The 21,974-nt window shown below is 42.1% G+C and overlaps 2 long non-coding RNA genes across 2 annotated transcripts in view; one reads left to right on the forward strand and one right to left on the reverse strand.

The window, feature by feature from the left end:
• Window positions 1–21,974, forward strand: part of LOC131512320 (uncharacterized) — an 80,482-nt gene that overhangs the window by 19,448 nt on the left and 39,060 nt on the right. The gene's annotated exons all lie outside the window — the stretch shown is intronic.
• The window catches only part of LOC131512319 (uncharacterized), a 40,728-nt gene continuing 34,151 nt past the window's right edge, over window positions 15,398–21,974 (reverse strand). Inside the window, exon 3 of the long non-coding RNA XR_009262089.1 lies at window positions 15,398–15,805. This is a non-coding gene — a long non-coding RNA (uncharacterized LOC131512319). The remainder of the gene's footprint in view (window positions 15,806–21,974) is intronic.

The following is a 21,974-nucleotide window of genomic DNA, read 5'->3' on the forward strand; positions in this document are numbered from 1 at the left end:
AGCGAGGACTGTAGGCTCGCTCTGCCTCCCTTCATCTCGCCAATAAAAGTGCCTCAGTGTGAGGGGAAGAAAAAGCCCAAGGTTGGCTGCTTTGATTTCTAGGCACCAAAGGCAGGCCCGGCCCCTCCTCCTGGCCCCAGCTCTTGGGCCGCCCCTGCTGCTTCGTCCCCCAGTACATGTGGCCTTTGAAAGGCCCAGCAACCCCACGGGGCCAGGCTCTCGCGCTCCAGGAGAGACATAACTGGGCAGCCCTTCCCTACCGCATAGCCTGGGCCCACTTTCTTGGGTCTGGGAGGAAAAAGTGGGAGAGGGTTTCTAGGCCCATCTGGGACCCCACAACCAGATGGAAGGGTTTGCCCTCCCTCTATTCTGATTCTCCCCCTTCTTCCTTCTTCCCTCCCTCCCTCCCTCTGGCTCTGCCTTCTCTGCCACCTTCGCCTCCTTCCCCTCCTCGTCAGCTCCCTTGTCTCCCTGCTGAGAGCAGGCTGTGGGGTTGGTGCATGCGTACATGGCCTGGCTCCAGGAGAGGAGCTCCACGGCTTGCTTGCTGTATGACCTTGGATGAGTCACCCATCTGTCTGCTCCTTAATTCCCTTATATGTCACTTGTTCACAGTAATAACACCTTCCTGACCTCTCTCACAAAATGTGGGGACCACATTGGAAAGTCTCTTACTTCCCAACTGCAAAGCTCTGCTCAGTGTCAGAGATACTCTCCCTGGCTACCTTGACCTACCTCTTTCTGAAAGCCCCAAGGTCCCAACTTCCTCTGGACTTGCGTGCACTCCTGGAAATTAGGACTGTAATGGTCCCACCAGGAATCTCAAAGGTTTGACTATTTACCAGGGGATAGCCCGTAAAATCCACTCCCCCCCCCCAAGCTGTCTAGCCCTCAGGATTGCCAAACAGACACTTCCCCCTAATGTCCAAACCCACTTCTCCAGCAGCTGGATGGAGAGAGAAAGTGTTTGGTCCTGAAACCAGAAGAGGTCCTGTAGTTCCTCAATGATGAGACTCCCTTTCTTGTCCGAGGGGAGGACGGTTGGCCCCGTGAGACCCGTGAGACTTATGCGATGTGTCTGGGCATCTGGGTAGTCTCAACTGAAGTCCAAGGCCGGGGAAGCTGATCTGTGCAACCCCACCTATGCTTCCTGCTGGTGTCCACAGAGCTAGAACCAAGTCCAAATGGGCATCAGCACCCTTCCTGCCTCATCCCTCCCCGGTCTCACTACACCTCCCTCTACAGCCCCAGATGCAGCCCCTCACCATGCCCCATAGAGGCCCCTGCCACTGGGCCTTGGCTCAGGCTTCTTTTTGTTTTCAAAATCACCTGGAAGTCTCTTTGGCCTCTCATTGCTATACATTCAAATCTTTGGCATCCCCCAAAACCAATTCTCAAATGCCAATTGTCTTCTCTACAGGTGTTACCCTTCTCCTTCAACTCTTCTTGGGACTGTTCCGTAATGTCTCAGTATAAGCAGCTAGCTTCAGGTCATGTCATCTGTGTGCTTATTATGTCCTTCTTATGGGGGGAGATTTCTCCATGGACAGGGACCCATCATTGTTGACCTCAACTCTGAATGTTAAGGTGACCACATATCCTGCTTTGCCTTTACAGTGTATGCCCATTGCTCTGGTATTATGATTCAATAGCTCCCTTTCCACCCTTAAGTGCTCTGGTTTGGATGATACATTATAGGGTCACCTTACTGAGGGTTTCTATCCTAGTACCGAGCACATTAGTAGGACTCCGAGAATGTGGAGAGCTGCTCTGCAGAGCCTGTCAGAGCTGTTTCTTGCCCAGGCCCCGGGGGCTCTCAGTTCCCTCCTTTTTCTCCAGTCTGGAAGTTCTCAGGCATTCTTCTTTCTCTTTCCTGGGGAAGAACTTCAGAGACACCCAGTACCATTGTCTTTTCAACCAGCCTTCCCAAGATTTCCCAAATGCACTGACCCCACACGAAGTTGTATACCCCAACTCTTCCCATTCCTCTGAACCCCTGAACAGTAGTAGGGCCACCACTGGATGCTGGAAGTAGATAGCAAACTCCAGAACCGGTTACGTGGTCTGTGAGACAAAGCCCTCGTTTCTAACCTCCACTGGATTTTAGGCCTCGCCCAATTTCTTTCACAGTTCGACTCTTCAAAATTACCTTCAGATAATTATGTAGTTGCCTTAGGAGGGGGGTCACAACCTAGAAAGCTCAGATCTGCTTTGTTATAAAATAAGTAGTTACGGGCGCCTGGGTGGCTCAGTCGGTTAAGCGTCTGACTTCGGCTCAGGTCATGATCTCGCAGTTCGTGAGTTTGAGACCCTCATCGAGCTCTGTGCTGACTGCTCGGAGCCTGGAACCTACTTCAGCTTCTGTCTCCATTTCTCTGCCCCTCCCCTGCTCATGCTCTGTCTCTCTGTCTCTCTCTTTTTCTCTCAAATATAAAATAAAAAGTAAAAAAGTAAAAAAAAAAAAAAAATAAGTAGTTAACATTCTAGGTACGGCTCAAAGGCTGGGGATAACAAGGTCCTTTGCATCAGGATAATTTTTCTCAAAAGCAAACCTGATGGGGTGAGTTTTGCCTTATTTTTTTAAATATCAAGCATTTGGAAATAACAGCAGGCAAGGTGCCTGGCCCGGTGAATGGAGCACCAGCGTCAGGAAGCCTGGGGCTTCTTTCTACTTCCCCTCTGACTCACTGCTTTCTGGAGGATGAATCATATGCCCTTTCTTGGCATTGGGTCTCACTTCCTTCATCTCCCCTATAAAATGGGCGTATTTGCCATTCCTACCACTCAGGAGGGGGCTGAGGCTTGAAGAGGCCTTGGTAATTATGCAAAAATATTATTAAAAGTAAAAATGTGCTGTAAGTGGTTTTTTTTTTTTTGACCCTCTGGAGAGGCACACATGAAGGGTATCCGAGGCCACTTGATGATTTGCTTTCGTTTGGGGAATACTTCAATTCACTGAGAACAGCCTCTCAGAAACTAGAAATGGGGAGGAGGATCAGTCTCAAGACAGGGGTTGAAATGAGTCTGGTCTGAGTAGGAGCAAGAGTCATGTGAGGAGCAGGCCAGCTAGCAATCAGGAAGGGAAACTGGGAGCTGGGATGAAAAAGCAAAAAGGACTATTAGCCGCAGGACTCTGATGCCAGGCTGGGACATTGCAGTCTCCCCCGAGGGCCACGGGAGATGGATGGAAGTGACCAAGCAGGGGCATGGCATTGTCTACATTGTGTTTCGGTGAGACACTTCCATTAGATGGAGGGACAGACTCTGCAGCTGACATCTGTCACATCCCAGTTTGTCCCTAAGCAAGTGGCAGCTCCCTTCCATCTTTGTAAAATAAATGGGTAAAATGACCCCGAGTAGCTCTAACATGCCGTGGTTCTCCGGTAAAGACCACGAAGAACCACCTTGCCTGTATGTGCGTGTATTTGGATGGGGGGAAGGAGTGGCAATGAAGTGACTACTCAGTAGACACAAAGCCAAGTCCGGCAGCCTCGTTCTTCAGGGAGGAAGCCTGACCAGTCTCAGCATCTCAGGTCTGAAGGACTCCCTGTATATCCAGAGCCCAAAGACCTTCCTTTGGGCCCCAGCACGGCACATCTGAACTTTAGGGCCTGGTCAGCAACCTCTGTCTAGACTTGTCTACTATCTACTTCCTAGTCCGGCTGAGACACCAGTATCTGAGGAGACAGCACCGTGGTTCCTGCTAAGCAGCTGTTCTTTAAGATGCTTCAGATTTCCCCCTATCCTGTATTAGGTTTCCAGGAAGCCCTATACTATCCAAGACTACCTGTTTTGGAGCCTCAGAACTCTGCCTTAGCAGTACAACTCCACAGTATATGTTTGACATTTACTAAGTTCCACGAAAAGATTGACATGTAGAACGTTCTTTGTTATGAGGGTGCTCTTGGCGTATTATCTGTTAAAGTATTTAATAGCTCTTATGTATAGGCCCACGTAGAAAATCCCTCAGTGTAGTCATACTGTAAAAAAACATTATTTAAAATCGTTTTGGGTTATTCTGGGGTTGCAATAGTGCCTTCAGGTTTCAGGGTGGTTTTAAAAGCACTTATGCTTTTTACTGTAATCTTCCTTAAATATCTTTTCTCAAGTCAGTTTACATAAATAAGTAAATGAATAAGTGAGGGTTCAGTTAGACCTAAGTCAGTGTGTGAAGTTGAGAAATAAACCCACTTACGATTAGTGAACCGACTAAAGCCCTCTTAATTATAATTGAAGTCAAAGGTCCAAATTTCATGGCATCACTCAAACTATTGACTTAGTGCTCCTATGTTTGAGTGGCAGTTTTGTGTGAAATGGTTTGACAGGATTGTGATTATCTGTAGGCAGTGCAAGGACCCAATGATAATTGGAAGAAGAAAATTTAAATAGTACTGGGGGGGGTCATGGGATTAGCAAGTGTGGAGTTTATACAGTGGAAGTTACAACTAACCTAGGAAGATACCATAATCCAGACTTATTCTACCAATGCCCATGTTGCCTTGAGATGTCTGTCTTGGTATTATTAAATGATAACGAGAGTGGTTGCACTGTAAGTTTCCTTCCAGTGCTCATGGTCTATTTGCTGAAAAGTCAGAGTCTGCCTGGGTTCAAATTCCACAATCCACCTTGGAGCCCACAAACCAGTGAAAAAACCGATGCCCTCCCACCACACTCCCACTGCCAGTGGTTAAAGGGCAGAAATGACTGGGGAGGGTTGTGGCTAGAACTTTCTAACTCAAGCCATTCTTCCTGACGAAGGGCGTATGTATTCATTGAACAGTGACTGAACAAACAGTTATCCTTAACCTTCCTTCTGTGAATTCCCCAAAGAAAAGTTAAATTATAATTCTAAGGTGCTAGCAGCGGATAGACTCAGAATGCAGAATGAGAAATGCATCTGACAGATTGTGTGGTTCACCTCTCTCACTCGATAGACGAGGAAACCGAGGCAAAGAAACCTACCCAAGGGACTTGGTCCAAGACACAGAGAAAGGAAGTCTCAGAGCCAGGGCTGGAGCCCAGATCTGCACTGTTCCTTTGCGCTTATGTTTTTGGTAAGAGTTGAAGCTCAGTCTCCAGGTTGCAATGGATAAATCTTTTTCTAGGCAGCCCAGTTGCTAAGCTTTGATTACATCATTCTCGGTCTCAAAACTCTTTCTGGATTTCTGCTCCCCATTCCTACTTCAAAGTTCATTTTGTGTCATTATTGGGCTCTATCCATGCTATCGGCCCCCGGTTTTTAAAAATTTGTGAATTTCCACTCCCGACCCCACCCCCAATTTTTGAATTCCCTTGTAGATGATGAGATATGGAGAGGTAGATAGGTGGTCTTGCTTATGCTAGTTTGACTGTCTCTGACACACACATAACCTGGTTAACCTTTTCCTGATTTCTCAGTTCTCAGCAGCTTTTCAGTGCAATTGCATAGGTGTCACATTTCTTAACTCATTTCTGAACTCATTTCTTATCTCTTGAGGATCAGTTAGTCACTTTTTTCTTGTAGTGGGAAGAGAGGTAGAGCTGGAAAACAGGGTCTTCAGCAGAGTTTAACTGGGCTATGAATAGAATCCTATAAAGCAGGGCAGGAAGGACCAAGGATCTGTCTTGCAGGTCAGCCCAGAAGGCTGTAACACCAAACCAGCCTGGTGGTTGGAGGTGGAGGTTGTCTTCCCAGAGTTTCCCACCACCCTCACCAATTGTACTCCAACAGCGCCCTCTGCTGGATTGGAGCAGGACCCAGCAGTCTCAACCATCTTGGAAGTGGGGCCAACAGGAACTTTAAAAGAATGAAAAGTAAGATTGGGGTTTCCTTGAGAGAAGGGGTCCCCACTCAGGGAAGCTCTGAGTTGCCAGTATTTAAACACAAGCTCAAAATAACGTGGCTCCATTCCATGAGATTCCCTTGCTTTCCACTCAGGGAAGCTCTGAGCTGCCCCTAATAAAACACAACCTCAAAACAAGATGGATCCATACCATGAGGTTCTCTTGCGTCTCCATTTCTCATTCCTTCTATTTCAAGTTCTGTCTTTTGCCTCATCTCGCTGATTAGTATTTGAGGAAAAAATTCACTGTAGTAATTAAACCCAAAAGATCATCTTTGAATAGATGAAAAGAGGGGATTTATGGAGAGGAAAGTGGGCATAAAATATGAATTCTACCTTCTTGATGTCAAATGGCTGGGTTACAAAGAGCAAGTTCTTGCAATAATGATTTCTAATCTCAGCTTGTATTATTCCTTAGGTTAAAGACTTTCATCAGACCCTCACTGCCTACTAAATTAAGTCTACATTCTTTACCTTAGCATTCAAGGTATATTTGTATATTCACAATGCATTATTTTGTTTGCATTAATTTATCAAGGCTAATAGCATGATTATTTTAAACAAGAACCTTACCATGATTTAGTTTTTAGAAAATGGAAATGTATTGAAATTTTTAAAAGTATATTTGAATACCAAATTTATACCTTTCACACTGAAATCAGGTTCAACAAATAATTAATCTGCTTTTAATTTTGAACAAGGCAGAAGACCTTGTGTAAATAATTAATTTTTTTTTAAACAGAAGCAATAATTGATAGATTCAGTGTTATCTTTAGCATTGATGTTAGTCCTAACATATTTTTTATTGAGAAAACCAGGTGAAACTTATTTGATATAAAAGGTTTTGGGGGCTGATAATCTTTCTAGTGCCATGGAGACAGTGGGAGACACAGTGGTTAGGAGTGTATTTATTGACCAGAGACAGTAATATGGTAACCACTAAAACTGTGCCCCCAAATTAATGACTAAAGCTGGATGGGGCACCTGGGTGGCCCAATCAGTTAAGCATCCGACTCTTGGTATGAGCTCAGGTCATGACCTCACAGTTCGTGGGTTCAAGTCCCACATCAGGCTCTGTGCTGACAATGCAGAGCCCACTTGGGATTTTCTCTCTCTCTCTCTCTCTCTCTCTCTCTCTCTCTCTCCCTCTTTCTGCCCTTCCCCCTTTTCTCAAAATAAATAAATATATATATTTTTTTTAAATCCAAGAAAAAGAAAAAAAAAAGAAAAAAAGAAAAGAAAACCCTCCTGGATGAAAACTTACAGAGGGCTCTACCCTTTTATAACTCAGATGGTAAAATGAGACCCAGAAAGAAAAACCTCAGCACAGGTTCACAGGCAGTTAGTGAAGGAGCCCAAGTTGAAATCTGGGTCATCTAATTCTTAGTCCGAAGCTCTCACCACTCCTCAACACAACCTTCCCACAAAGGCATAAAAAAGGACTCATAGAAGAGGACCCTAAAGTGCCTTTGGAAACTGTGGCCCAAATTATATTAAAAATTAAAGAGTCCCCTAATCCAGGATCTGTCCCATTTCACTATATCTTTGAGGCTAAGAAATGGGGCATTCAGATCCTTTCCTCTCTCTGAGCCTTCATTCTGTTTACACATGGGTGGACCAGATGTCAGAGAAATAAGAGAAACATTTGCAGCTGTTACAGGGAGAGGGAGGGGTTGGGTGGAACCCATGAGGTTCCTAGGTTTTGATGCAACACATCAGAACACATTTGATTTTTACTGGTGGCTTAGAGTTTACTACCCTCAGCTCCATCTTCAAAGCTGGGAGTTTGCCACTTCATGTTGAAGGCCACACTGAGACATGCTGAGGGTTTCCGGAGCTAACTTCAGCCCATGGCCACAGCAACCCAGGTGACCAAGGCAGCTACTGCTCCATTACAACTTTAGGGGTCCCTTTCTGCTCACCCCCTGAATTCCCTGATGCAAGGTCAGTGTTTCTTCCTATCAGGCAGAGGCCAAGAGGGACACCATGTGAGAGACAGTGCATTCTAGTGAGCAGAATGTGGGCTTTGGGGTTATGTAAGACCTAGTTTTGATCCTGGCCCAGCCATTCACTGGCCATGTGATTTTGAGTGCGTTGCTGCTTAACTCCGAGCCTTATTATCCTTGCTTTTTCTTAAAAGAGGAATAGATACTAATACTTACTTTTCAAAGTGAAAAGGTTTAGGGATATAATGTATTTGGACTTTATGGTGTACAGGAATGTCCAATAAACTGTAGCTATCACTATTTTTTCCTGAGGGTTTTTTTTTTTTTATCTTCCTGGAGCCTATATGAATGATGTAGCTACTAATTGGTAAGAATCTAGGGGAGAGCATTAGGCCTGTTACCATTATGCTGTTTCCTGAGGCCTCAAAAAAATGTGATGACATTATCAATAATAGTCTACTGTCTGAGTTTAAAGCTCTTCAAAGCTTGTTCCCCCCCCTCCATTTTATGGGAAAAAATTTTAAATCTATATCAAAGATAACATAATTTTATAACACTTATATACCCACTACTTAGATTCTACCATTAACATTTGACTGAACCTGTTTTATCAATTATCTATCCATTTAACCATTCCTTTACCCATCCATTAATCCACATTTTTATGTATTTCAAAATAATTTGCAGACATCCATACACTTCCCCTTAAATTCTTCAGCATGAATATCATTAGCTAGAGTTCACTATTTGTTTGCTGTTTTTCTTTCCATATATACTCATATACAATGAAATGAAGTCTTAACTATACATTCGCTGAGTTTTGACAAATGCATGCATCTGTGAATCCCAACCCCCTGTGAGGATATATAACACATTAGCATCACCCTGTAAAGTTCTGCTACGTCTCCTTCCAGTAAATCCCTGTCTTCCCCACCTAGCGGGAAACTCTATTCTGATTTTTTTCACCATAGATTCATTTTGCCTGTTCTAGAACTTCCATATAAATGGAATAATATAGTATGTACTTGTCTGTATAAGTCTTTTTTCACTCAACATACTATTTTTGATTCTTGTTACCGTATGTATCGGCAGTTTGTTCATTTCCACTAGACAGCTATCTTTAGTGAGTGGTTTTACATACCTCTTTGAGAATGCTGACTTGGTAAAAACAAAAGCTTATGTGTGTATACAAAAAGAAGAAAATCTGGAAAGATCATCAGCAAAGTGTGTATAGCCTTTACCTCAGATATGCAATTGGAGTAAAAGGAAGAAATGGGGAATTTGTTCTTGAAAGTACACACTTTTATAGTGGTTGAATTTCTACACATGTATAGAGATGTTAAAATATAGGCAACACATAAAAGTATTTTAAAAACAAAACAACAACTAAACTAAACTCCGTGTGGGATGGGAAGAGGACTGAAGGTCTCATGCTACTGAGGCCAAGGAGCCCCAGGCTTCCTCTCTGCCAGAGCTTTCTTCATGCTACTGAATAGACAATCGAGCCTGGAAAAGTAGCGATGATGAGGTCTGGATGAGAAGAATAGTCAGAGAAAACAGAGAAAGTTATAAAATATGGTCAGGGTTTGAAGGGGGGAAAAGGTATAAAGGAAATGATTCTGGAAGTAGACTGACAGACTGGCCCAGCCAGTAGTCCTAGAATCCTACAGCTATAAATCCATAAGAGGTTTCAAAGGATATTATTGTGACTCCTTTGTTTTGAAAAGTGCAAAATGAGGTCCTACTTAAGAAAATGACATGTAATAGATCTTAGAGACCATCAAAGCTCCTTGAGGGCCAGTCCATGTCTGTGTTTCCTTTCAAGGGTACCATGTACTTAAGTGCCATTTATTGGAAGAGTGATTCTAATCCTAGACCTGATTTTACAGATAAGGAAACTGACACATGAACTGACACTTGCTCAGAACAATACATATCTTACCCAAAGGATAATAAGAGTTGCTGATTACTAGTTTCCACTCAGACAACACAATAAGAGATAGATTGAAATTATATTTCAGGGCTCTAGGTTAAATATAAGGAAGACTTTCTTGGAGGAAAGCGTTCTGAAACCTCCATTTCTTAGAAATATCTAAGAATGCAGTACAGTCTCGCATGTTGAAAGACTTTAAATGTGGCACTACTTGCCACGCTAGACCACCTCTTGTTTCCTCCCAGTTAGGGAAAAAAAGAAAGAAAAAAAAAAAAAACAATCCAAAATTTTGGTTCTTTCTTGCAGGTCTGACCCCTAGTGGTCATCTCTCTGGGTTGGACCTAAGAGAAAAAAGGCCAAGAAAAGGAGGACTACCAGACTTTGTTTTTAAAATTGGAAATGAACCTTGAAATTTCCTAGTTGAATGATCTAATTTCATAAACAAGAAAACTTAGACCAAATGAATAGCAATGATTTCCCAACATCAGTGACTTTGTAGTAAAACTTGAAGTGGAACCCAGCTTTTGTTAGTGTTATAGGTTCAAGCTCCAATTCCTACACCTCTTATTCTTTGACCTTTGGTGACTCTGGAAGCTGGAGCCTGGCTAGATATTTAGGCCTCAAGTATGCTTATGGTCTTGGTCACTAGCCATTAAAAATAAGTTATTTTCTTTAGCTAAAAGAGCATTAAAAAATCATCTGAGCATTGTGTCATGGACAGGTGACCTCAGACAAACTGCTTCTGTCTCTGAGTTTCAGTTTTTAAAATGGGGAAACCATATGATCTCTAAGGGCTTATCCAGCTCAAATACTTAAGGCTTTCAAGCATACTCTGTATTTTGGCTCAGAATTTTTAGCGAAGTGACGGAACTGTTACATTAACATAATACTCCTCGCTTTTATAATAAGGATCCCTAATCTAGGATGGACAGAATCCTGTAGGATCAGGCTTCATGAGAAGAATCATGAGCTCTCTGACATTGCATGGGGTTGCTAATGCATCTGTATATTTTCATGAAGAAAAACCTTCTTATATTTAATCAGAAGGGTCTAGGACCACCTCAAAAGGTGTAAGAACCACTGAGTTATAATACTGGAATGAGGTTTCCAAGAAAGTAAAGGACACAATCTCTGACCCTTAGCTCTAATTACACAGAGCTAGACTAGTGTCCCTTCAGTCCCTTGTTGACATAGAGACAACAGATAAACATGATCTCTGCATTCAGAGTGCAGGCGTTCATTTCACATTCTCTCCTTCTCTTCCAGGTTGAGGAGCAGTTGGTGAATCAGTAGATGCAACTCCCATTTAACTGTCAGAAGCTTTCAGTTCCCTTTGTAAGGATTCCTAGTGATGCCCTAACACACTACTCATGGATGCCAAGCTGCTGTCCAGTGCCCTGGTGCCCATATCTTCCCACTAGTTGAGCTGTATATTTAGCAAAGATTGGTTGATTTCCTCCCTCCCCCCCCCCAACATGTTTATGCTGGTTGTATTTGTTAATATAATTATATTATTTAAATATTATGCAAACAGATGAAGTATGGATATGAAAATAAAGAGACCGATTTCAATGAAAACTAAATTAGTTACATTGGAAAGGCTCAAAGGGGATGGGTTACTGGAAAATACTTTAAAATTAGTTCATGGATGAGGCAACTATAAAAGAATGACACAGATTTAAAATGTAGATGATTAGTTTTAAAGTCTTCTGTTGTTAAAAAAAAAAACCACAAAGCAGTAAAAGGAAGACGAAAACACACAAAATGGGAAATAGTGGAGGATACATCATGGGAGTGGTTTGGTCAAGAAGGAAATTGGAATTGGGACATGCATGCTGAAAGACTGAACTTTGTTGACTGGCAAATGAGTGTCTTAAGTTAAAATATATGCATTCATATGAATCCCAGGTTTGGCCAATTCTTCTGATTAGCTGACACTGTGGCCATGTTTCTTGAGTATTAAGACCAAAATATCAAAGTGAGGTCCAAAGGAACTGGTCGACTTGTGTCTCCTGAGTGCTAATCTCTTGAGGGTTTGATCTTTTCAAAATTCCCTTGAGATCGCTTTTCATTCCTATTTCTTGTAGGCACTTCTCACGAACCTTTCCCACCTTGACAGTCAGCTTTGCCTTGGAATCAAAACTTCTATTAAATTAATGTTGGTTCCCCTTAGCAAATCAGTCACGTTTACTCAAAATCTGGAATCAGATTCACTCTTCAATGCCTTAAGATTTCAACAGTCCAGGGTCACTTGTGGTCACCATCAATATTGCACTCTCCCTTTTCAGAGTACGGGCCACAGACATGAACATAGCTTTGCCTTAGCTTTGCCTTCTGGGCAATGCTTTGCCTTAGCTTTGCCTTCTGGACAATGCTTACTATAGAAACAATGTGACTGATTAAAAAAAAAAAGTGTTGAATGGTGTAATGATATTTATTGCAACATTATATATAATAGTAAATATACCTGAAACGACTCAAAGTTTAGCAACAGGGTCATTAGTTAATTTGATAGTTGTTGCTGGTTGTTTATGTAATCATGAAAATGATAATTATGAAAAATTTTCACAGTGATTATTGGGAAAATGTTCAGGACAATAAATTCAGTGAAGAAACAAAAATGCAAAATGAAATGAACCCCATGATTACAAATGTAATAAATGTCTGTATGAAATTGGTAAGCTGGGGAAGATTTGGGGTTTTTATCTTTTTCCACTTTTTCACTTATAAGGGTCTTTCATGATTAGAAAATCCTGCATTATGCAACGATTCACCAGTTTTTATCTTGAGAGGCCTTGTGATGTCTGAGGTTACCATAGAGTTGCCCAGAACCACAGAATTACCCCCAGAGGAGAGAGGATTAGGCAAGAGCTCACTCAATTATACATGGACTGGGTTGGAATGTGCCTTTGAGGTCAGAGTGGTCCCATCCCCTCAATCTCCAAATAAGACTTATCATAGCAGTTACCAGCAGCTTGACCTGAACAAGTCACTCATCCACCATACTTCACTTTTCTCCTCAGCAAAATGCAATAATAAACATACCCATGGTTTGTTGTTGTGAGGTTTCAATGATATAAATACAGTGCACGGCACAGAGTAAGCTCTCAATAAATGTTAGTTATTAATATCACCAGAGTTAGTGGTTGAGCCAGGGGCCAAATTCAGGTTTCCCAACTTCCTCACTGGGGCTATTTCTATCATACCACATCACAGAACTCATTCCATAGAACTTAATCCAGGCCGGGATCCTTTGCTCTGCTGAGTGCTGGGCAGGAAAAAGGCTGTTCTGCTAACACAGAAGCTACTATGACTATGCATGACTCTTCCTATCAGGCGACCAGGAGCTTACACTGTAGTCGGAACCATGTATGAAAACTGTCAGCAGCATCATAAGATGATAGTACCTTCCAAAGTGAAAATACATCTTCAGTAAGACAGAACTGAGTTCAAGTCTATAACCGTTTAAGGCCTCCTTGACTTCTTGATCTGCACTTGCTTTCAGGCAAGATGGGGATTCATGGGGGTAATCCTTCCTGTGGATAGGTGATGGGAGCCACCATATGTGAAAGCACTTCATAAAGTGGAATATAGTTCAAAGTAGTGATTTTGTTTTCTAAAATTATTTTTATTTTAAAAACTTAAGGACACTTATATATGTTCTGAGTGCCAGGCGTTATTCCAAGGACTTCACAAGCATCAATTAATTGAATAGACTCTTCACAGCAGTCCTGTACAGTAGGGACTATTACCCTAGCTTTTACTCAGGGAGGCACAAGGAATTTAAGGAACTTATCCTACATCACGGAGCTAGTAAGTGGTGGTGCGGAGGTGTGAACTTAGGAATCTGTAGTTTGGCTACAGAGTCCATGCACAGCTCTCGTGTTGCTCTGTTATCACTGAAAGTGCCTCGGCCCCAAAGCAGAAGAAACATAGGTTCTGGAATCTGTCCTCCCTTTTTACAACGTTTAATTCCGTAGTCCAGTCCAATGCAGTGCAATCCAGTACAACCCCTTCCCATCCAGTCCAATCCTGCCTGGCTTAACTCAGTTAACTGAACTCAGTTGAACTTAACTCAGTTCAACTCAGGAAATACTCTTTTGAATATTTAGTTCGGGCGGGCAATCATTGCACACAGCAGCATGAGAACTAACCTAGAGGATGGGACCCAAGAAACCTGGGTTTAGATGGCAAGGGGTAAGTCACACGTAAAAATGATGGTAAAATATAGAGTGAGTAAGGCAGTTGCAGGAAAGAATATCAAATCTAGAACTGTGAAGGTCACGATAAAGGTACTTTATCAAGTGTCTCCTCTCCACTGCTCATTGAATAAAAAGTGGCCCAGCCATCAGGGCAGATAGGGGCCTTTTGGCAAGAAGGTTGCAAAAGAGATACTCTAAACCCCTAAAAAGTAAGTGGTCTTCAACTATGTTTATATCTTCAACACTGGGACCATTGCTCTCTGTCTGACATGTTCCTGACAAGTGGCCACAGCCTTTGTCTGCCGTTTTAAGCTGAGATGAGTCATTTCAGTGGCTTGGTGTGTGTGATTTCTTGTTCTGCCTCTCTCAGCATTCCAAGGGAAACCTACGTATTGGTGGATTTGCTATCTTTCAACCATTAAAGAGATTATCTATATGAAGCAACTGATACAGTGTCTGGCCCACAGTTGATGTTCATAAGGTGGCAAATACTGTCATCATTAGCCCAAATCTTTATAATCTGACCACTTTTCCGTAGTTACCTCTGAGAGACAAGTTAGAATGACCTCAGAGGCCTGACTCTATGACAATCATTTGTCTCTTCCAGAGCGTTCTATTTTTCTGTTCCAAGATGAAGAGTGGGACAAACCAGGCTACGCATCTCAGATCATGCTCGTACTTGTCCTGTGGTCACACTACACAGAATATGAGTATTCCCCATGGGTAAACTGTTCCCTTACACAACACTTTTGACATTACACAATTAAAATGGCTTACATATTAAAATTTGAGGCAATATGAAAGTACCTCATAATTAACTGCTGTCTATTTAACCAGACAGTTCTAGCAAGTTAATTTGATGTCTGTTATGAGACTTAATAATTGTCAGTGATTTTTAAAAACAATTTACTGGTATAATCATTAACTACCCCTAGATTATCTTGTCAAATTGATAATTAAATGCCTCAAAAATTCATTACAAAGTCAGTGTATTAATAGGAATGTAATTAAGTAATGTTTGCTTATGTAATCTAGAGTTTATTACCTGTACACTTATTTATCTTTTCTACACTTATTAAATCTTTCTAGGGGCCTTTTCAGAATCAATAGAAAAACCAAGAGTCAATAAATGTCTTATTGGATCCAAATGAGGCACTTAATTGAGAGACTGTGAAATAAATATGGATTCTCCATGTCTGTGGAGAGGAAGACGAGATTATTCATATTTTACAGCAGGATTATCAGTTGGGGACATAGAACACTATTTATTCCTTCTTCCATTCCTTCCTGTGTCTTTTCTTTCCCTCCTGTTCACCTTCCGTCTCTTTCCCTTTATTCTTTCTTCATCCTTCCCCCCCTTTCCTTTTGTCAAACATGTAAGTGCCTGCTATGTGCCGGTCGTTGTGTGAGACCCTGAGACTAGATAAGGTCTGATTTGAGTCTAATGTAGCAAAGAAAAAAGACCTATAAAAAATTACAAGGCAACATGTTTAATGCTACCCTAGAGCTGTGTACAAAGTGCTAAGGGAGCACAGAGGAAGGAACAACTGACTGTTTTGGTAGTCAGGGAAGACTTCTCAGAGGAGGTGGCATTCGAGCTTGCCAAATTTCCCAGGGAGAAAGAGTTGAAGAGAGGCATTCCAGGCACATATGTGCAAAGAAGTGGGGCCAGGGAGGAACATGGGCCACTCAGCGACTAGATGGAAAGGGCTGACTTTTAAACTGTAGAGTATCATGATCAGAGCTATGTTTTTCAAAGGATATCTTTGGAGGACAGAGTCTTCAGGATATGCATTCAAACCGCAGTCTGGTTGGCCTGTCCTTTCCACAGCCTCTCATCCTGGTGATGATCATCATATGCCCAGGGGCTTATGGGTTACATTGGCTTTTGCTCTGTTGGCACTGTAAAGATATTCATACGTTTCAGATTACATATTCAAAGCTTGAGCTTCATAAGTAATATCACAACATATTTCAACCCGGGCCTTCCCCAACCAGGAATCCACAGTCCAGTTTGCTTATTCTTAGAAACTCTCCCATAGACCCAGAACCAAGAATGTTTGGTTGAAGGGAAGGGGCCTTAACTTCTAATTGACAGTTTTCAAACTTCTACATAGACGTGAACCTTCTTATCCCTCATAACCATTGAGGCATACAAGAGTCAGTTGTAATAATTTTTGTCCTTGACCAAGTGTCAATGACTATAAAAGTAAGTCCTTGCATGTTTCCTTTGGCTGTATGGCCGGGTACCTTTTAGTGAAGTGGGAAACATGGGAGAGAGAGAGAAAATGAAAATAAAAACACCTATTCTGGTATTTAAAACTATATTGCTTATACACAACAAGTGAAAAAAACATGTTCAGAGTCTCTGAAGACTTTTTCGTGATGCTTGGAAATCATTTTCATATGTTAAGCTCAGGCTCATGGGAGAACCTGCTTGGAGGGCTCTCGTTGCCCTAGGAAATAAGTACAGTGCATTTCTGATACCCATATGCCCTGCATGTGCCGGGCCTCCTGAAGTGATATGTACTGTGACCCGCAGTGTTTCAAAATGACCAAAATGGTCACATTAGATCATGACATTAGACAAGGTCAGAGAGGATCCAAGTCAATGGCTAATTAGTCCTGAGAGTCTCTAAACTTTGAGCCTAGAAGTGTTTAGAATTAAGTGACAAAAGATACTCTATAAATACAAAGTAGCTTACTTTTAAATGTGTATATATTCATATATGAACATATGAATATATGTGTGTGTGTGTGTGTGTGTGTGTATACACACACATATGAAAGAAGAACTTCAAAATCCTCCTCTGAGATCTCTTATGACACATCTGCAGGTTTGACCAAAGAGGTAATTCAGTTTGTCAAAGCTTCTGGGCCAAGATAGGAAGATGATGTTGTCTCAAGGCCAGACATTCGTGAAACCTGGTCCCCAGTCTGATGACCTGGTTTGAAGTCCCTGGTCTGCCGCTGCTAAATGGATGACTTAGGACCAATGGCCTCTCTTTGGGCCTCATTTCCTCAGTTTCCACTTAGCCACTGCTAAGTGGATGACTCAGGACCAGCAACCTTCTCTCTTCGGGCCTCAGTTTCCTCAATTCTGGGAAGAATTGTCCCAGGCCCACCCATCTCACATTACTCTTGGGAGGATCAAATGAGATCATGAGTGTAAAATACCTTGTAAACAGGTCACAAAATCCTGCAGAATAACGAGGGGTAGTATTATGATGAGATCGAAAAGGCTATAAGTATTTCAGAGAAAAATACTCAGTATTCAAAGCACATGGTTGGGCTTAGGTGCCCTCCATGCATCCCATCCTGACTCTGGGCACTGATCAACAGATTCACAGAGTTCTGTTCTCTGGGAGGGGCTGCTCTTCCCAGGTACTCCCCTGTGGAGGCAGGTATTGCCACTCCTTATTGACCTGTCTTCAACCTCATTTAGCCTGTGAGCTCTGGGCATGTAGAGACCCTGCCCACCATGACAGTCTGGCACAGTGGCAAATGCACAGGATTTAGGGACAAGTAACCTAGGTCAGTCCTTCTTCTGGCCCTGGCTTTGCCGTTGACCCGTTGTGTGACTTGGGGCAAATTACTGAACCTCTTCAAGTCTTAATGTCCTCGTCTGTGACATGAAGATAATAAATATTACCTTAGTGACATTACAAAGATTCAATGAGTTAGTACATGTCAAATGCCTGATTTAAAACCTGCAACATAGAGAGTGCTCAAGGAACACTGGGTAGTCGCTATGATTATTTTTGCCATTGTTCTTCCTTTACATCTCCAGTGCCCAGAATAATGTCCAACATGTAATAGGTATTCATTAAATAGGTAGTGAAAGAATAAAAAAGAAAGTCCCTATCTCAGCAGATGGGTATACTGAGATTGGAGAAACATAAATTCAGAAAAAAGATGGAAAAGGGTTGAGTTTTGTGGGCTGAATTCAAACTTTGAGCTTGTTTCCACCTTTTATCAATACTGGTAAAAGAGCATTTCTATTTGTGCTGGAAATGTATAGTATCGGCATAGCATTTTGGAGTTTACAAACAATTTTTAAGACCAGTGTCCTATTAGATTTCCACACCAACACTGTGGGGAAGGTATTGTTATATTACCCACTTCACTGATAAGAACATTGAGGTTTAGGGAGGGGAAGTGTCTTGCCCAGCCATCACACATCTGATAAGTGGAACTGCTGAAATCAGGTCTTCTGGCTCATTGTTCTTTTCTCCCTCTGGACAGAGACCCAAGGCTAATCCACCCAGGACTGGGTTTCTGATGGTAACCATGAACAGTATTATACAGAAGTGCCTGGTTTTTCTCCTTTCGTGCTACAACCAAAATTAGGGGGAAAGCCCCTAGATTTCGTGTAGTGATACATTAAGAATCTTTCACCTGTCAGTTTAACTATCAACGCTTGTGAAGCTTATTAGTTCAGTTTGTACTTTGGTTTTGAATCCCAGTTTCCTTGGCTGTGAAATGTGCTTCACCATCATTGTGGTGGGTTTTCCCCTAGGAGAGCCGATCTGTTGCAACTAGTCCCTGCTCTGGAAATGGAAACCAGAAGCCCTGGAGGTCTTTCAACCCGGGTCACTTAGGCAAAGCAGCCCGAGAAGTATAATTACACCATTACTCAACTTCATAGATCCTCCAGATTGCCCGAAGAGAAAAGCACGTCTTTTGATAAATCCGAACCCTCTGATAATTTCCTTTAAGGGATTACGAGCTGATTGCAAAACCAGCATGGCTCCCCACTGCCTCACCTTCTCTCTAGTCCCACTCTCTGATATCTCTCTGCCACATTGATGCTTTTGACAACCTTTCCTCCAACATTTCCTGAGACCCAGCATTACTCTGGTTCTTCTCCAACACCTTCATCCTGGCCGCCTCCTGTTCTTTCACAGCTTTGCAACTATGGACATTCCCTGGAGGCTAAGCCTGTGTCCTCTGTTTCCACTTCTCCCCTTCTCTCTCTCTTCCCATCTGCTCTGGTGCCAGATTTTAAGGGAGGCACCGGATGTACAAAGACCAACAGGTTAGATTGAGCATCTAATCTCAAGGGACTGGCAGTGTGGTAGAGGGAGAAGAGTTGTGAACGAAGACCTCAAATTCTAGTGAGTGCGGTGCTTCCCTGCTGCTGGCCGGGCTTGAATGCAGGGAGAGGCCAGTGAGTGGGGAAGGGCAGAAAAGTCCCTGTGGGAGGAGTCTTCAGACTGTCTTAGAAGATAAGTAGGTGCTCCTAATTCAGATAAGAAAAGCAAGGCTATCTGAGACAGGAGCACAGCTTGTACAAAGACACCGAGGGAAGAAACTTTGAGATTTATTTTCCAAATCAGGAAAATGGGGATAATGATACTTGACTTGCAGTGTTGTGCGCACTGATGATAATATACACAAATGGAGCCTGGAACAGCATAGGTGATAAATGAATGACCAATAATAAAATAACAACAAGCCCCTTTTTCCATTTCTCTAACCAGTTCAGTTTGTTCTCTTTTTCTTTCTTTCTTTCTTTCTTTCTTTCTTTCTTTCTTTCTTTCTTTCTTTCTTTCTTTCTTCTTTCTTTCTTTCTTTTCTTTCCTCTCTTTCTTTCATACAGGACTGGACTAGAAGATTTTTAAAAGGCTTTCTGGATCTTAAAAGTCATCCCAATGCCTTAAAATCCTCTGGAAAAGTTTAACAACAGTGCTGTCCTTTCTCCATGCTTTCTGTGAATGCTGCAAATCCTCAGCACTCTCCCACCTCTGGACACACAGATCATTTATTCCAAAGACCATCAATTTTACAGACAATGCTGCCTCATTAGGTATATTTCACCATTGTATGTACTGTCTGGCTTTGACTGTTCAACTTTATACATGGGCTCAGCTTGTCTTCTGTTCTTGATTGTAAATGCTCTGGAACAAGAATGGATGCTACTGAATTTAGAGTAGGAACATCAGATGCCTGTCTGGCTCTGTTACCTACCAGCAACCAGGGCTTGGCTAATTTTGTTAACCTCCATTTTCTCATGATTTAAATAGGGAGCATGATAATGGCCGCCAACAACAACAACTTCTTCTCCTTCTCCTCTTCCTCCTCCTTCTTCTTTTCTTCTTCTTCTTCTCCAAGTTAATTAACATACAGTGTAATAATGGCTTCAGGAGTAGAATTTAGTGATTCATCACTTCCATGTAACACCCAGTGCTCATCCCAACAAGTGCCCTCCTTAATGCCCATAGCCCATTTAGCCCATTCCACCCGCCCCCACCTCCCTTCCAACAACCTTCAGTTCATTTTCTGTATTCAAGAGTCTCTATGGTTTGCCTCCTTCTCTGTTTTTATATTATTTTTCCTTCCCTTCCCCTATATTCATCTGTTGTGTTTCTTAAATTCCACATGTGAGTGAAATCATGTGATATTTGTCTTTCTCTGGCTGACTTATTTCACTTAGCATAATACATTCTAGTTCCAACCATGTTATTTCAAATGGCAAGATTTCATTCTTTTCGGTCACTGAGTAAAAAATTCCATTGTGTATATATATACCACATCTTCTTTATCCATTCAGCAGTCAACGGACATTTGGGCTCTTTCCAAATTTTGGCTATTGTTGATAGCACTGCTATTAGCATTAGGGTGCAGGCGCCCCTTCAAATCAGCATTTTGGATCCTTTGGATAAATACCTAGTAGTGCAATTGCTGGGTCCTAGGGTAGTTATATTTCTGATTTTTTTGAGGAACCTCCATACTGTTTTCCAGAGTGTCCGTACCAGTTTGCATTCCCACTAGCAGTGCAAAAGTTTTCCTCTTTCTCCGCATCCTCGCCAACATCTGTTGTTGCCTGAGTTATTAATGTTAGCCATTCTGATAGGTGTGAGGTTGTGTCTCATTGTGGTTTCGATTTGTATTTCCCTGACGACGATTGATGTCGAGCATCTTTTCATGTGTCTGTTAGTCAACTGGATATCTTCTTTGGAAAATTGTCTGTTCATGCCTTTTGCCCAATAATGGCCAACTTTTGAATCTTTTATGATATTTAAATGAGATAATGCATTTGATGGTACTTTGCAAAGTAGAAAGCATTATGAAGATAGGAATTTTATATTACATTTGTCTCTGCACTTCTATTAACCAGGGCTCTTTTGGTTGCAACTAACAGAAACCCAACACAAAGTAGACTAAGTGATAAATCACATATTGGGTACATAACCGAAAAATTGCAACAGGTATCAAGTAAGAAAATCAGAATAATGCTTCTCTGCTTTTATCAGCTCTGCTTTTCTCTGTGTCGGCTTCTTTAAAAAAAATTATTTTTTTTAACGTTTATTTATTTTTGACACAGAGAGAGACAGAGCATGAATGGGGGAGGGTCAGAGAGAGGGAGACACAGAATCTGAAACAGGCTCCAGGCTCTGAGCTGTCAGCACAGAACCTGACGCGGGGCTTGAACACCCAGACCGCGAGATCATGACCTGAGCCGAAGTCGGACGCTTAACCGACTGAACCACCCAGGCGCCCCTCTGTGTCGGCTTCTTTATCAGGCATCTGTTTGTTAGTGTTTCTCAGCAGCTGCACATTTATATGCTATCAGTTAAAAAACCTTAACCAAAAGTTGGTTTTCTTCCCCACCCCCCCCAAGTAATTTTGACAAAAAATCCACAATCAACTCTCAGTGGACTGACAGGGGCACGTGCCCATCTCTTATTTGGTTAGTATGGCCAGTGAGGTTAGATGTGCTGATTGACCAACTTGGGAGCTTAGAGGAATAAGGTCAGTTCCTCATATACCACATGGATTGAAAGGGAGGGGTGGTTCTCTAAAGGAAAAGTGATTGCCAGAATAGGAGAAAATAGGTGCTAAGAAGGCCAAAACAACATGTAGCACCCACTACAGCAGCCTTATCAATCAAAGCCAAGAGAGCTTACGAAGGCTAACGCCTTATGGGGCAACACCATACACACATGGGAAGGTAATGTTATGCATCAAAATTCATGTCACCAGAACATGACAATTCATTCGACCACTGATCTGGAGAAGACAGGTTGTGGAAAGTTCCAAAGCAGAATATTCATAGGGTATATATTTG

The sequence above is a fragment of the Neofelis nebulosa genome, chromosome 5 (assembly GCF_028018385.1).
Source record: "Neofelis nebulosa isolate mNeoNeb1 chromosome 5, mNeoNeb1.pri, whole genome shotgun sequence".
Lineage (NCBI taxonomy): Eukaryota > Metazoa > Chordata > Mammalia > Carnivora > Felidae > Neofelis > Neofelis nebulosa.